The sequence below is a fragment of the Salmo salar genome, chromosome ssa25, assembly GCF_905237065.1.
Source record: "Salmo salar chromosome ssa25, Ssal_v3.1, whole genome shotgun sequence".
Taxonomy (NCBI): Eukaryota; Metazoa; Chordata; class Actinopteri; order Salmoniformes; family Salmonidae; genus Salmo; species Salmo salar.
The window spans coordinates 15,295,059-15,309,726 of NC_059466.1; positions in this window are offsets into that span (position 1 = coordinate 15,295,059).

Sequence of the window (14,668 nt, forward strand, 5' to 3'; positions counted from 1 at the left end):
GTCCTCATTTCTAAAAGACAACAAAATTAAGGAAATGGTCAAGAAAATGATTAGAGTTAGTCCTGTGAGAAATACCATTAAAAATGAAAGCATTTTCTTTCGATCTTAGTGTCACCCCGTATGCTACCATATTCAGAGTGCAAAGTACGATAAATAGTTTCCATTTAATGAGCATATGCTATTTAACAAGGGAATACCAAGGGGAGACTTTGTTGATCAATATTATCGCATACTTCCTATTCAATCAATTTAGTGTCTGCTTATGGTCCATTACCTAGTTTAATAAATTGTGTTATATCAGAAAAGTGGAATATACTAATTCCCAACACCCAAAGGCATTTATTAAGCAGCAGAGAAGTGTTCAATGCCAGACAAATTCCAAACACATTAAAGTAGTTCCATGCATATCACACTGTGATATAATCAACAATTTACAAATACAATTCACAAACAGAATGAACTGTTACTTTATCAAAATGGCTAAATAAATATAATACATTGATTATCGTACAGGCCTACACAAGTCATTTCCGTGATCTGTAGTTATTCAAATCTTTCATCGAGTGTGACTAAGCTCCAAACACAACTATAACACTGACTTTGGACCAAAGCAGGTGTTTCATACTGGAACAAATCATGATTCCAATGATGAGGCATACAAGCTAGCCTTCTGAAATGGAATGCAATCTCAACAAAAATGATGAACCATAAAAGTGGTAATAAAAACATTTCCACATTAATTTCTGTGTTTGTACTCTAGAAAACCCTGGCTAACTGTACATGATGTCTCAGTGCCTTACAGTCTACTCATTATAGGGCTATTATAGCCACATGGACTAGGATGCCAGGGCCTGAGTGATTTGGACAGGAAGTGACATTACCATTTGAGTCATGCCATTTTATGAGGCCAATCCTCTAGTCTTTCTGATGGTACGCTATTGATTATGAGGTGAGAACTCCACCACCACCCCTGCCAAACTGTGTCCACCACATGTCAGGTCGTAACACTGATTTTGCCTTCCCACTGGGCACAGACGTCAATTCAACGTCTATTCCACATTGGTTCAACGTAACTCCGTTGAAATGACGTGGAAACACCATTGATTCAACCAGTGTGGTGCCCAGTGGGTTGTGTCCTCCTATGTCCCATTTTGATATTGGATCCAACATCAGATGAGCAAAGTCCTCCTGAAAGAAGCGGAGAGGGCAGCGACGTGATAACCCAGAGTGTCCTAATTATGGTATTCATGAAAAGATGAAATTGAGTGCAGTGTAAATCTGTAGCTCCAGGCTAAATCAACAGCTCGACATTACACCGTGACCCCCACACGTCTGGAGGATATGGCAGGCATACTGAAACGGTGTTTTTTTTTCTAACCGGCAAGAGTGAGGGAATGAAGTGCATCGATTGCTTGTGATTATTAACTAGACTGAGATAAGCCCTCTCCTTATTATGCAGATTACTGAGGCTCCCCGCTCCAGCATATTGTACAGATGCAGGGGAGCAGCTGCTCTTACAGATGGTGGGTACACGGATCTATCATCGTGCCTCCATTGTCTACACTTCAATTGTTTGGGGGGGACAAGAGAACTGCATCAAAGAGGAACCCGACTGTAATGAATTAAGAAAGAGAAACGAAAAACCATCAAGTAAATTTATACACCGGAGGCCTCGGGAATGGGGAAGAGCAGAAAGCACAAGCCATTTCATATATACAGCCATGGATTCACCGCTCATGTATACTGCACCCAAAATCTGTTGGATGCAGCAACGTGCACCAAACATATGTTGTTTTTTAATGGCTATGAAATTGGTGCAGGAGACAGGAATAAATTCAAACTTAAGAGTCAAGCTTGCCTTTTGCCAAAATAAATACTTAACCTCATTTAGAGTGCGATAAAAAACAAACATTTTCCACTGACAAGCATCGATTTTTGCAGCTTCTTAATACCAATTTAGATGTTGATGAGTTATAGCAAGGGATCTACTTCTTTCATCACTTTGCAGGATTAACCATCAACTCTCTCATTAATTACACTACATTAATTGCCCATCCATTTGCTGTAATCCATATCTCGGTGCATGCTCGTCCCCTTTCAGATAGTAGCCAACTCCACCTTATCCCAGTACGAGGCCCCCAAGGCTACTACAAGTCAAAACATTGCACGGAGCCAAGCAAAATGAAGCAGGTACAGTATATGCAGACAATGTCAATTTTGCCCTCAAGGGGAACTTGTAGTTGTTCTTTTGACTCGCCACGCCTCCTGCTGTGCATTGCTGAGATCAGGACACTACAACCAGAGGTACCTCCTCTGCCCTGATCAAACATGACATTCCACTAGAGGGAATAACATGCTTAAATTATAATAGAGAAGGTCACAATGCTGTTGTAAGTCATAAAGGCAGTCTCGCAGAATGGTGCGGTTAGCAAGGGTAATATAGCTTAAAGAATTAGTCCATTGACACCAAACTGAATACAATAGTCTTTCTTTAACCTGCCCTCAGACATGCTGTGAATTACAATTTAAAATGAGATTATCCTGCCAAATTCAAAACTAAACTGTTGTATACACTTGCTATTGATGTAGATCTTATTGATGGACCAAATGATTTTGCTTTGGTTTTCTTGGGTTTCCAGAACAAATATTATATTAGAAATGGTCCCTGAAGTTCTTAATTTCAATAATAAACACAGGCTCATTGTCCGTCATATAGGATATGGACTTCTACATGGCCATGATGATCCAATAGGACACTCGATATCAACCTTACTGAACATTAACATAGATTTGGAAAATGTTAGAAACACAAAAATGTTACTTATTACAAGAGTCCTTTGACAATTGAAACCCACAAGAAAATGTAACTATACCAAATCAAGAGTTTATTTACAACACTGAATAGATAGACCAGCCGGATCCAAACCATATCAGTAACAAAATGTATATTTTGCGTGTCCAGACCTCCCATTTAAAAGCAACCTCCATGTTCAGATAAGCAAGCTTGCATTAAAATGTCATGTCTCCAGACAGGGTCAAACAGATCCTCTTCAGCCTGACATAGCCAAACAGATCCTCTTCAGCCTGACATAGCCAAACAGATCCTCTTTAGTGAATTTTTTCAGCACACTAGGCCTGTCTAGTGTACATGCCTCCAACCAGTATGTGCTCTGCGCATGATGACTCTTGAAATCAGAGGCCAGAGGGAATAGGATCTTTACCGCCATAATCTTTGCTGTTCTAAGACCACAGAAAACCTCTACAGGGCTTTACATGGAGTTAGTATTGTAGGGTTGTTTTGGGCAGTAGTATTATAAAAACATGTTAACGGTACTTGTTTTATGCTAAATCAGGAGGTCATGACAGAGTAAGTTTTAAGTACGTTTTTCCAAAAGAAATGCTAAGTTAATTTATAAAGCTCGATATTGGTGTTCCGTGAGGGGAGAAAAAAAAAATCTGCATAGTAGGTAGTACTTAATGTTAAAGCAGCTATTGGGTCCACTGTGGTTAGCTGAAATGGTTATTAAACAGGAGACTTTTCAAAGCAGTAGGAAATCCCTCTCCCCTGTCCTATCTGATTTCATGCATATATTCAGTATTGACATAGAATTTATGGCATAAATCACTTCTTCCTACAAAATTCAACCCACCCTGAAAGGAACCTCTGGTTAGCATGGGAAATAAAAAAAACACATGGTGAGCAGCAGAATAAGTGGCTGTCTGCCAGCAGGTCAAAAACACACTTGCTTGTGTTTTATAATTAATTCATCTCACTTTTACCTACTGTATATTTAAAAAATGTTTGCCCATCTCAAGCAGAGTGCCATGGCTAAGGAGAATGAGCCTGGGCAGCACAAAGCCAAGCCCCCCTCAAAGAGTCCACTTTAACTTGTCTGTTGTTAGGACCAGGTCCACATGGGGCCCAAATCTGATTGGAAAGCCCAGAGGGAGGAGTTCCACCAGTCACTGGGGCATTGTTAGTGGCTTCAAAATGACCAGAGAAGAATGGCTGATTATGCAACCACAGCCAGTGTTACTAATAGGAATTCTATTTGAATTTCTAACATAACAGATGTTTGCTGGGCACCTCCATGGAGTGTGCATACACAGTTATGCTAATTTGCCAGTGTTTCCCTTCAAGTTAGCTCTGAGTCATTAGAGCACACAGCTAGCTTGGATCCCTCTGTCAAACTAATAATTGGCCATTATTGATATTAATTAACATTTTTGCACCCCCATCTCCTTTTCTGACCTGGTATCTGTTGGTAAATCTAGTTACTGTGGCCTATTAAGGCGCTGAAATCCAAGGGACCTTAGTAGTCATGAACCATTTATCAGAAAGAGAACACAAGGCCAATTATAGGCAGTGGGCAGACAGTTGTCTTGGTTCTCCACTGACTACTTTTTGATCACCATTGTAAATTGCTAATAGGGCAGAAACTGCTAAGCAGGGAGTCTGTGGAGGGGGGTTCTATTGCTCACTCCCTGACTGACAGGTGAAAGAGACCAGTGACGGCTTCTAAGCTTGATGAGGTTACCTCATCAGTTGTTCTTTATTGCCCAGGCTCCTGATGTCACAGCTGTACCTCTGTGAGTCAATCATTAATTAGGCCACGAAATGTACAGCAGGCAATCGTTATTTGATGAGCCCAGTTCTTTACATATCACAACACTTGACAAACAAAGTCTCCACCATTCGGTTCTAATAAGGGTTTAAACTAAATAACGTTTATGGCCACAGATCAAGAGACCCTAATAGGTGTATATTGACAATAGTTTTTTTTTCTCTCAAGACTCAAAGGGACTTGTCTTGCTGTAGCAGGAAAATATATCAAAAAGACTATCGTCAGTGCTTGGATGTTCTGTGTAAAATCAATAGTGAGGCATAGATGGCTAGAGTTTTCACAGTTCTCCTCCGTCATTTAAAAAAGACTGCACAGTGCAGAGCAGGCCCCAGGAGAATTGTGTAACTTAGCAACCATGCGGTTACCACCGATTAGCTAAGGTTTGCAGTTTTGCCTTTTGTTGCAAATATTGATATCATGATATCACATGATGAAGTTCATGCAAACACACGGGCGCCATCGCGTTAGCAGTGTTTCCAGAAATGTCCAAGGTTCCAGAACTTCCCCATCAATTCGCGGGCTACACTAACACACACTCTTTGATAGGTAACCTATTTGGTGGAGCAGGAACTGTTGTTGTGGAATAAATTTAGTGGGCAATAAAACATGTTATGCCTTGATTACGTACGTGCATGTATGGATGGAATAGGAAGCTTTGAGCACGCGAGTGATTTTCGGGTAGTTTGAGACGCGCACTGAGAAACATTTGACAACTTGCGCGCCAAATCTTTTACTCTAGATCAAGTCTGATTTACCGTTCCAAACCATTCCAAAACTAGCACATGCAATTGTGTCCCTGTCACCTGGCATGTACTTACTTGTTTTAATGCTGCATTGTCAGGTCAGGTTGAAGGATATGGTCATTGGGCAACATGGTTCAGTGTTTTTGCTATTTTCTATTTACCTGAAATCCCTCTTTAATTTGACTGGCAATTATATGCACTGATCATGTGACATAGGCCAACAATCCATCATACGCTTTTTTCATCATTTGGTAGGCTGCATTAATTTAATTATCAGTCCAGAGGATATTGTTGTGGCTATACTGTACTGTAGGCCTTACAGTAGATAGGCTATTCATTGACTATCACAAGACTTCCAATCGTTCCTGTTTCAGTGAAATATTTCATATACTTTCAAGTGAAGGCTCTCCCCAGAGAATTACTCTCACAGCCCAATTACAAGTTCCATCATCAATCATCAGCATTATTTATTCAGTAAAAGTAATTTCTAATTAATAACTGATGAGCATTATGGCCTCGAAGACTGTAAAGCTATTAATTATGGTTGGCAATAGGGACTACAGTATGTCTGTAAAGGACTACCTGGCAAGTATTCATAGCTATTAGTATCACGGCAGCACAGAGTTAATGTCCAAAAAGACAACAGCATTAAACTGTTTCCCATTGAAGCTTTAATGTGATAATTCCATTCATAAATGTTGTCTTGGGTCCGTCATACAATAGCAATAAATGCAACAGTTCAGCGCAGTACTCTACAGTATGTGCAGGCAGGAGCAAAGTCATATTAGAGACCACCGTTTAAATGTTTAACAAGTTCAATCAATAGTGTTGCGGATACAGCGGCCTACACATAGTGCTGGAGTGTAACTTTCTGTACCCTCTTTTCCACTGCGCCTACTCTCCCCTCTTATGAATGCATTTTCCCAACCCCAACCTCTTTTCAAATGTCAAGATGACATTAGCCATGGGTCGTCTTGAACACAAGATACTCAACAAGGTATTGGCTTTTGAATCCTGGAGTTAGGGGTTTCAATGGCTTGTGGCTATTTTTACAGTGGACATTGCTCCTTAAGCAGTTCGACCAGAGGTCAAGGACACAAGCAATAAACTCCAGTAGACATTTTACTGGTTCCTGATTACCAGAAATGTGTCCTTGTAGGTAACAGACCATATATTATAAAGAGTGAAGTGGTTGCAGCATGTGCAGTTGTACTGTGCTTTCACACCATCAATCCAGCTCCGTTCTGAAACAGTGGCTCCATTTGAGTATAGATATTGGTTTCGGGGGAAATGTATAGAAAATGTATTATTTTGACTGACATTACACCATTAGATGTAACCAACCAGTGTTGTATGCTAATTGAGTTTAGGTTGGTGCCAATGAAGAGACAACCTGGTATGGTCCTGTCTTTGTAGTCAATTAAAATAGTTTCTACCATCTGCAGGTTTACCAATAATATGAAGGTAAACGGATTACTTGTTAGGGATGCACACCCAGCTTCTCAGTGCAGAATAACCCTAAAACAACATAGACATGCTGGTAAAGCGATGATCTAAACGTTAGTGTTGGTGCATAGGCCTAAATGTTCCGAATCTAGATGGGAGGCTTGATTGAGAGGGGATACTTGCACTGGCTTCCACACATGCCTCGTTTTATTCAGGCTAGTGTTTAACTGATCATTTTGATGATGGATTTCAATTATGTTGATTTCAACCTTGGGTCACAGCATGGGTTGTTTGAATATGAATAAAGATTATTGTTTGATTTTCATCTAGACACGTTGTCAAAACAGATAGATTATGGAGGGGACAAAAGGGAGTCAAACTTATGATAAAGAACCATGAAAAGCTGTAATTCTTTCATTTAGGAAATGAAAATCAGTGAAGCAGCTCTTTAATTTATCCGTTGTTACAATTCAGCACAATTTCTGCACATTTGAGGCACTTTTTTTTGCATATCTTCATCTCATAAAATCTAGCTGCAACAAACAGAGATGGATTGAGTCATGCATGGCTGTTTGAGCCATCCCGAGCTAAATGTAATAAATGTGGATGACTATAATGCTGAATTGCAGCATAGTGTCTTAATCTGTATGGCTGCTCTGTTTAATAGAACACCATATTAAGACTTCGTACCCATGACTGAAATCACAAAGCTGTTTCTTGAAATGTAAAATGTTTTACCTGTCCTGATTCAAAACGGAAGTTCCTGAAAAAATATTGTCAAGAGATTTGCGTATAGCACTTTGACCCAAAAATCTAATTGTGAATTGTTGAAAAATATCATTCATTGTCTCCATCCTAAATGTGAAATAATGGCACATCCGATTGGATTTTTCTTTCCTTAATTAATGGATTGTACATGTTGGCATCTAATGACAGCAGTACAGTGCAGTGCACATTATGCCACTGTTAAGTACAGCATTGCAAAGGAGCACTCACCCACGGCAAGAAGCTATCCTAGCTCATCCAGAGGACAACAGTGTCCCCAAGGTGAGTGAGACGTGTAGAATAGAATAGACAGGACACTCCAAACCCCATAACTGTCTCTGACGGTTTTTAAAGCTATAACACACACACACACACGCACACACACACCGCACGCACGCACACTGAAGGAAAGCTTATTTTTTGTTTCCATCTGGTAAAGCGGCTGTTGTGATTGATTTGTGGATTTACACCCTCTTTTTTTTCTATCCATTTAAGCGAAATAATGTATGGAAGCAATCTAGCGACAGACATTTTGGAAAATCTATTTGAAATCATTTCAGCTCAAGTCATGGCAGTTTGTCTTCTAAGGGGAGAGGAGCAAAGGATAATTGTCTGTAGTCTAGTAAAACACAGTATAACTGCCATCACACTTGAGTGAGCTTATAGCCAGCTAGTCCCAGGGCCTCTAGAAGATAGAGCAGTTAATGTTCCCTTTTATTTTAGAGGATATGTCACTTGTATCACAGATTTATACCATGATACAGCAATTTTGTCCAAACAGATGGATAATGGTGTCAACAGGAAAAAGCCCTGTTTTTATTGAGTTTCGCTTATATTGTTTAGATAGGGGCTCGTGTTGAATGGCTCTGCCAGCACTTTTTCTCTTAATCTCCCTAATCTTGCTGGTATTAGATTTGATCATTTTTGTTTGAAGGAGGAAAATGTGGCAGTAATGGGTTCCTAATAGCCAACACAGGGGATACAAATCCAGAGACCTGTTCTGCAGCGCTTCCATAAGCACCACTGATTTATAGAGGTCTTTATGACAGAAAGGAAAATGATCTGCTGCAGGTATAAATCAGGTGTGGAGTAGGAAATTGAACTTAGATATCATCTTGTCAGATGCTTAATGCTCTTCCTCCTGTCACATTCGATAGGGCCAATTTGGAGAATCCTGCAGAGGTAAAAAGAAGACAATTAACAATGACAGTGTGGTAATAGATGAAGCCATAAAATGAACCTGCTGCCCGCAGGATGCTTTGTATGATTTCCACATGAGGTAGTGCCAGGGGTGTGTATGAGTCCAGACCAACCATTCTCCATTTCCCCTTCCAGAACCAGGAGAGCTTTGCTGTTGGATTCTGGAGCACAACAGGAGATGTATTCCTCTCAGAAAAGTCCCTTGGGTAGAAATGTCTGGAAACTAGAATTTGTTTTACATGATTTTGTGTGTGTGCTATAACTATTACAATTATAGCACACATAAAGGCACTTGAACATTTGGTAAATCGCTTTGGCTTCTCATCGATTTCGAATACAATGTTATTTTAGAGTCATTTTAAGTTGAATCAATGTATCTGGGGTGTAGAATGTAATTCTATATCCATATCATGTGGGAAATACCTTGGCATCACCGAACCACAATCATCACCCATCAACTAATGATTGATATCTGAACACTTTCCACCGGTAATAGAGGCTTTAATAAGAGCATCCTTCTGGCCCCATACTCCCATGTGTGTTGAACATGCAGGAAAACTTCTGTTAGGAAAACCTTTGTCATGCATTTGAACGGAAGCCCCTGAATATGGCTTTTAACCTTTGTAATGGTACTGAATAGGCAGAGTTTAAGGTTCCAAATGAGTTGTTGGGGGAAGAATTTAGGAGGGAGAGGCTCCATTTAAAAAAAAGCCTGATCCTTGAATGTCATTGTATAAATGACTTGGCAGTAGTTTATTGCTTATGTGATGCACTCTATGCCATGCGTTCATGAATAAATGAAATGTGGGAGAAAAATTGAAGCGTGGCTTCCTAATTGTATTTTGTGGTTTGAAATGATAATTTGATTTTTAAAAACTAATTTCTTAGAGGCTCATGACCTTTTGTCAAATGTATTCATGCCACTCAACTTTGTCAAGTGGCATTTAAAGTCCAAGTAGCCAAGAACTAATGGCCAGAAATCAACTGTTCAGAAACAATCTCCTATTATAAGCCATCAAGGCCAGCTCTTGTATAATCGTCTAATTTGATTTTAATGCTTCTCTGAAGGAGCTGCTGCTCATATTACAGTGTAATGATGCTGTTGTCAAGAACCCATGGTGATCTCTAATACTCCGGGCATGTTAATTGCTTTTGTGACATGTCTTCTAGGCATAAGTATTTTCACATTGTCTCATACACACTCTTGGATGAAACCCCAAACAATCCTTCATAGCTATATTTCTATATTTTAATGATCTACTTTACTTTGGACATAAACATAGTGTATCTTTAAAAGTAAATGTTGTATTATCATTTTGTGGAACGGTATCGTATTTCTTTTGTATTCAGTACAGTGGGTAGATGGATAATGATAAAGGTCTTTTTTGAGCTGAGGAGAATTTTGAAGTGCTCACATTCAGGGGCAGCAAATGGAAAAGTGACAAGCCATGGTGCACTTGTCTATTTTACTTATTCTGTGCCTCTGTTTCATATTCTGCCTCAACTAGCGAGGTTATTTTCCTCCAGGGTTCAGGAGGCCACGCTCTTTCATTTCTTCAGAAAATTGTTTCGCAGGATTTCAATCTTTGGCTGCTAGATATGACAAAACGCAATATCAAGAACACTTATGTTTCTTATCTGCCATTTTTTCGGGGTATAAATAAAAGATCAGTATAAATTTGAGTCAAGTGGCCCGGAATGCCCGTGTGAGAGATGAGTATGAAAAGAACCATGGACCTTGGGACAGCCCGGCTGTACATTTTGATTCGCGGCACAGAATTACCTTGGCACTGAGGCCTTGTATGTCATTTGTCATCCTTGAAAATCAATTAGTGGCTCACTGATAACATAGAGCAGATGCAATCTTCCTACTGTGGACAAATGGAGAGAAAAAGCTGCATCTCTTCATTTTCAAATCATGTCTATCTATTGGTTGGAGTTGCTTACATAACTTGTGAAAGAAGTTGCCCTTGAGGTCAGTTGCAGACAATTGTTATTTTCAACCTGCTGATAGGCCATGTGACTTGTAAGCGGGTCTCAGTCGTTCATTATACTCAAAGAGAATGCCCATCAGGAGCATCCAGCAATTCAAATGTTAGTGGTAAGAGAAAGTAATACGTCTTTTGTCACTATTTTTAGGTTGCATTATTCTCATATGCAAGGTTGTGTTTTTTTTTTTAAATGATTGTGTTTTGAAATAGTTGCAGGGGTGGATTTGTTCAAATCTCTATCTGTTCTCTGAAAGATGTATAACCTTGACGGTGTTTTTTAATATCTCCATCTGTTCCTTGGGTGAAATCTTCCATAAAAGAGAAGAAAAACTATCACTGAAAGATTGGATGCTCTTAAATTGATGTGAATTCAAAACACTCTGCACAAACAATCATTTTGGTGACTGTGCAGTCAAAATGACAGATAAAATAAATGTTATTTGACAAAATGATGAAATACAGCAGGTAGATTCATAAAAACTGTAAACAAAATGAATGTTCACTACATTAGCGTGGTGGTATTTAACATGCTCACTGGGACCTTAGTGGTAATACACACACAGTATTTAAAAAGCATCTCTGTGGTGAAAAAAAGATTCAAACACTGTCTTATTTTTTTCTGTTTGGCTCTTGTCAGAGGTCAACCTCAAGCAGCATGCAGTGGAATCAGGTGTTACTGTTCATGTCACATTGATGCATTACTAAACACAGAAGGTCATGTCTCCGTAAACATACATTATCAAAACCCAGAGAAAAACGTGTGACGTTGACCCCACCAACAGTTTACGCTGTATCTTCGGGGGAAAGGGTCGTGAAAAGGCAGAGGGCAGCTTTGTAGCAGCGATGACTCTCTCCTTGCAAATGAAGAGGGTCAAGCAATCAAGATTGGCTGGGGTTGTGTGTCAACACCATTATCTTACGCTGTCTGAAATGATCAATGAGCTAAAATCAAATGATCACAAGCTAAAATAGGCTTGCTAATGAAAACGGACTGTTTTAACGTGTTCTTTTAAATGTCCCATGGTGATAAGTGAAGTGGAACAGAGGCTAGGTGGACAATAAACCAGCAAACTAACACGCTTAATATCTCATTTCAACAAAGTAGGGACCATGGTTTCACCAATTTTTGTGTAAGATTGATTGAGTGACATGCGAGATAAATGATCCCGATGACTATGGGGGCATTAATGAAAATGAGCATTTATATGTTTACATCTCCTCGCTTCAAGATCTTCCATGTGTGAGTGATAGTAAGGACAATCACTCAACCTTTATGAATCATAAGAAATGATCAATACAAGCATAAACCAATATGGCTCATGGAAATCTAACCTTTTTTTTTTCAAACCTTTATTCAATAACATGGTCAAATTATGAAATTGGCATTTTCAAAAGCACATCAAGGCACCTGGGTGCAGAGTACAGCAGTACATCCGTTTTCTCCTTTTAAGCACTACGTGTATAAGTAAGCACTTCTATGATTGTACCATTGCTATATAAACATGCTTGGAGTACCAACAATCACAACATATATGGATGTTCATCAACTGAAAGTGCTTAGCTGTTCACATGTATTGTGTATAAAACTGCTAGCAATGAATGTATTGGACATGTACATTTGGAAAATAGGGTTACTTGGGTATAAGGTTATGTTTTACTATCATCATTACATTCACATTGCTACCATTATTCTGACAATAAAATAATCTATTGAAAAGCACACTGCTAAGAAAATATCAATTTGTTTAACATTCCATTCAACCTTCAAAATTCTATGTATAGGTAGAATCCTGGTAAATATCCTGGACACAAACTGAATCTTAGTTAGGATCCTGTACAGGATTTCATTCCTGAGTAGAATCTAAAGATCTCGTATCTTTGCAAGATTTGATTAGGATCCTGAATATGAATAGGATATCTGACAGAGGACACTATTTGTGGCGAGGATCTTGCCTAGGCTCTTGCTCATAATTAAATAGTTAAATAAAGGTTAAGTAAAATAAAAAAGAATTAGGAACCTTGAAAGATCTTTAAAGACACTACAGGATGTTACAAGATCTGTCCGTTTTCTCTGGGACATCCTTCGCGTCATTGGTCTTCTCCAGGGTAACTTCCAGCATGCCGTTTGACTTCTCTGGGTGACTTCCTTGGCTTCTGGTGTTTCTGGCTCCTTTAGCTTCTGAGGCTACTGGCACTTTTATTACAGGAACGCTATCTGTGGCCAGAATCACTGGCTCCTGGAACTCGTTGCTTAGAAAAACTAAACAACGAGGACATTGATGTGATTCTTCCATTGCATTTTTTTCGAGTGGGCACACCATTATCCAAATAAAAGTTTTAGTCAGCACTTGCTCTAAAAGTTTTTCCCAAAGATTAAATACAATAAAATACATTTGGGAAATTTGTGTGAATAGGGTGAGCAGAGGCTTACCTGTAACAGCATCAGGAGTACCAGGGGCAGGTGGTGTTGGAATGGGTGCTTCAGAAATCAGCTGTACATCTTGGCCAAGACTGAACTCAGGGAGTTGGGGGGCCTGAGAGAATTGGCATTTCAGATCGAGCAAACAAATTATACTGAAAACGAATCATTATTCAAGTAAAAATGCTTAGCTAGCTGAACTAAGCTTTGCGTGTGTTGAAATGACCTTCTATTTCACCTCCATGGCTGAGACATCCTGCTCTCTGTCTGACCTCTCTGGGGTGGCTTCTGACTTTTATTTCTTGGCCACCAGGGGCTGCACTCTGTTTGGTTGTCACGATAAAACTCCTGGGTTATCAAAATGTAAGACAAAAGAGCCCTATTTAAACAAAAAGGGTAATTGGGTTATGGGTTAACGGGTCGACACAATAGATCACAAAAATTATATACTGTTTAATCTTGAGGTGAGACATACCTGCAGCAGTGAGGCTTTCCTCAGCATCAGCAGTACAGCTTTCTCCTTTTAAGCAATAAATATACACTGAGTGTACAAAACATTAAGAACACCTGCTCTTTCCATGACATAGACTGACCAGGTGTATCCAGGTGAAAGCGATGATCCCTTGCTGATGTCAGCTGTTAAATCCACTTCAATCAGATGAAGAGGGGGGATTTTTAAGCCTTGAGGCAATTGAGGCATGGATTGTGTAGGTGTGACATTCAGAGGGTGAATGGGCCAGACAAAATATTTAAGTGCCTTTGAACAGGGTATGGTAGTAGGTGCCAGGTGCACTGTTTTGAGTGTCAAGAACTGCAACGCTGCTGGGTTTTTCACACTCAACAGTTTCCTGTGTGTATCAAGAATGGTCCACCACCCAAAGGACATCCAGTCAACTTTACACAGCTGTTGGAAGCATTGGAGTCAACATGGGCCAGCCTCCGTGTGGAATGCTTTCAACACCTTGTAGAGTCCATGACCTGGCAAATTGAGGCTGTTTCTGAGGGCAAAAGAGGGGTGCAACTCAATATTAGGAAGTTGTTCCTAATGTTTTGTACACGCAGTGTATAGGTAAGCACTTCTATGACAGTGTAAACATATGGTTATCCACATTATGCTTGGAACCCAAAACCTATTCCATACCAGTATAAAAACCCTATTATCACAGTACTGCAGTATCTTTAAATATCATTACCTATACATAAACAGTACATATATCATATCACACCAGACAGGATATTTAGCATTTATGAAGAGAACATGGATTGAGACATTCAGTCAAAAGATAAAAACAATACAGCAAAAATGGGTCAAATTACTTCTGGTTTTACTGTAAAACAACATAGTCAATGAAGAGAACAGGTTTATATGGATGTGCATCAACTCAAACTGCATAGCTGGCTATATAAAGAAGTGCTTTATAGTTCATGAATGTGCTGGGCATTTACATTTTTTACAATTATTTTGGCTTTTCATTACTA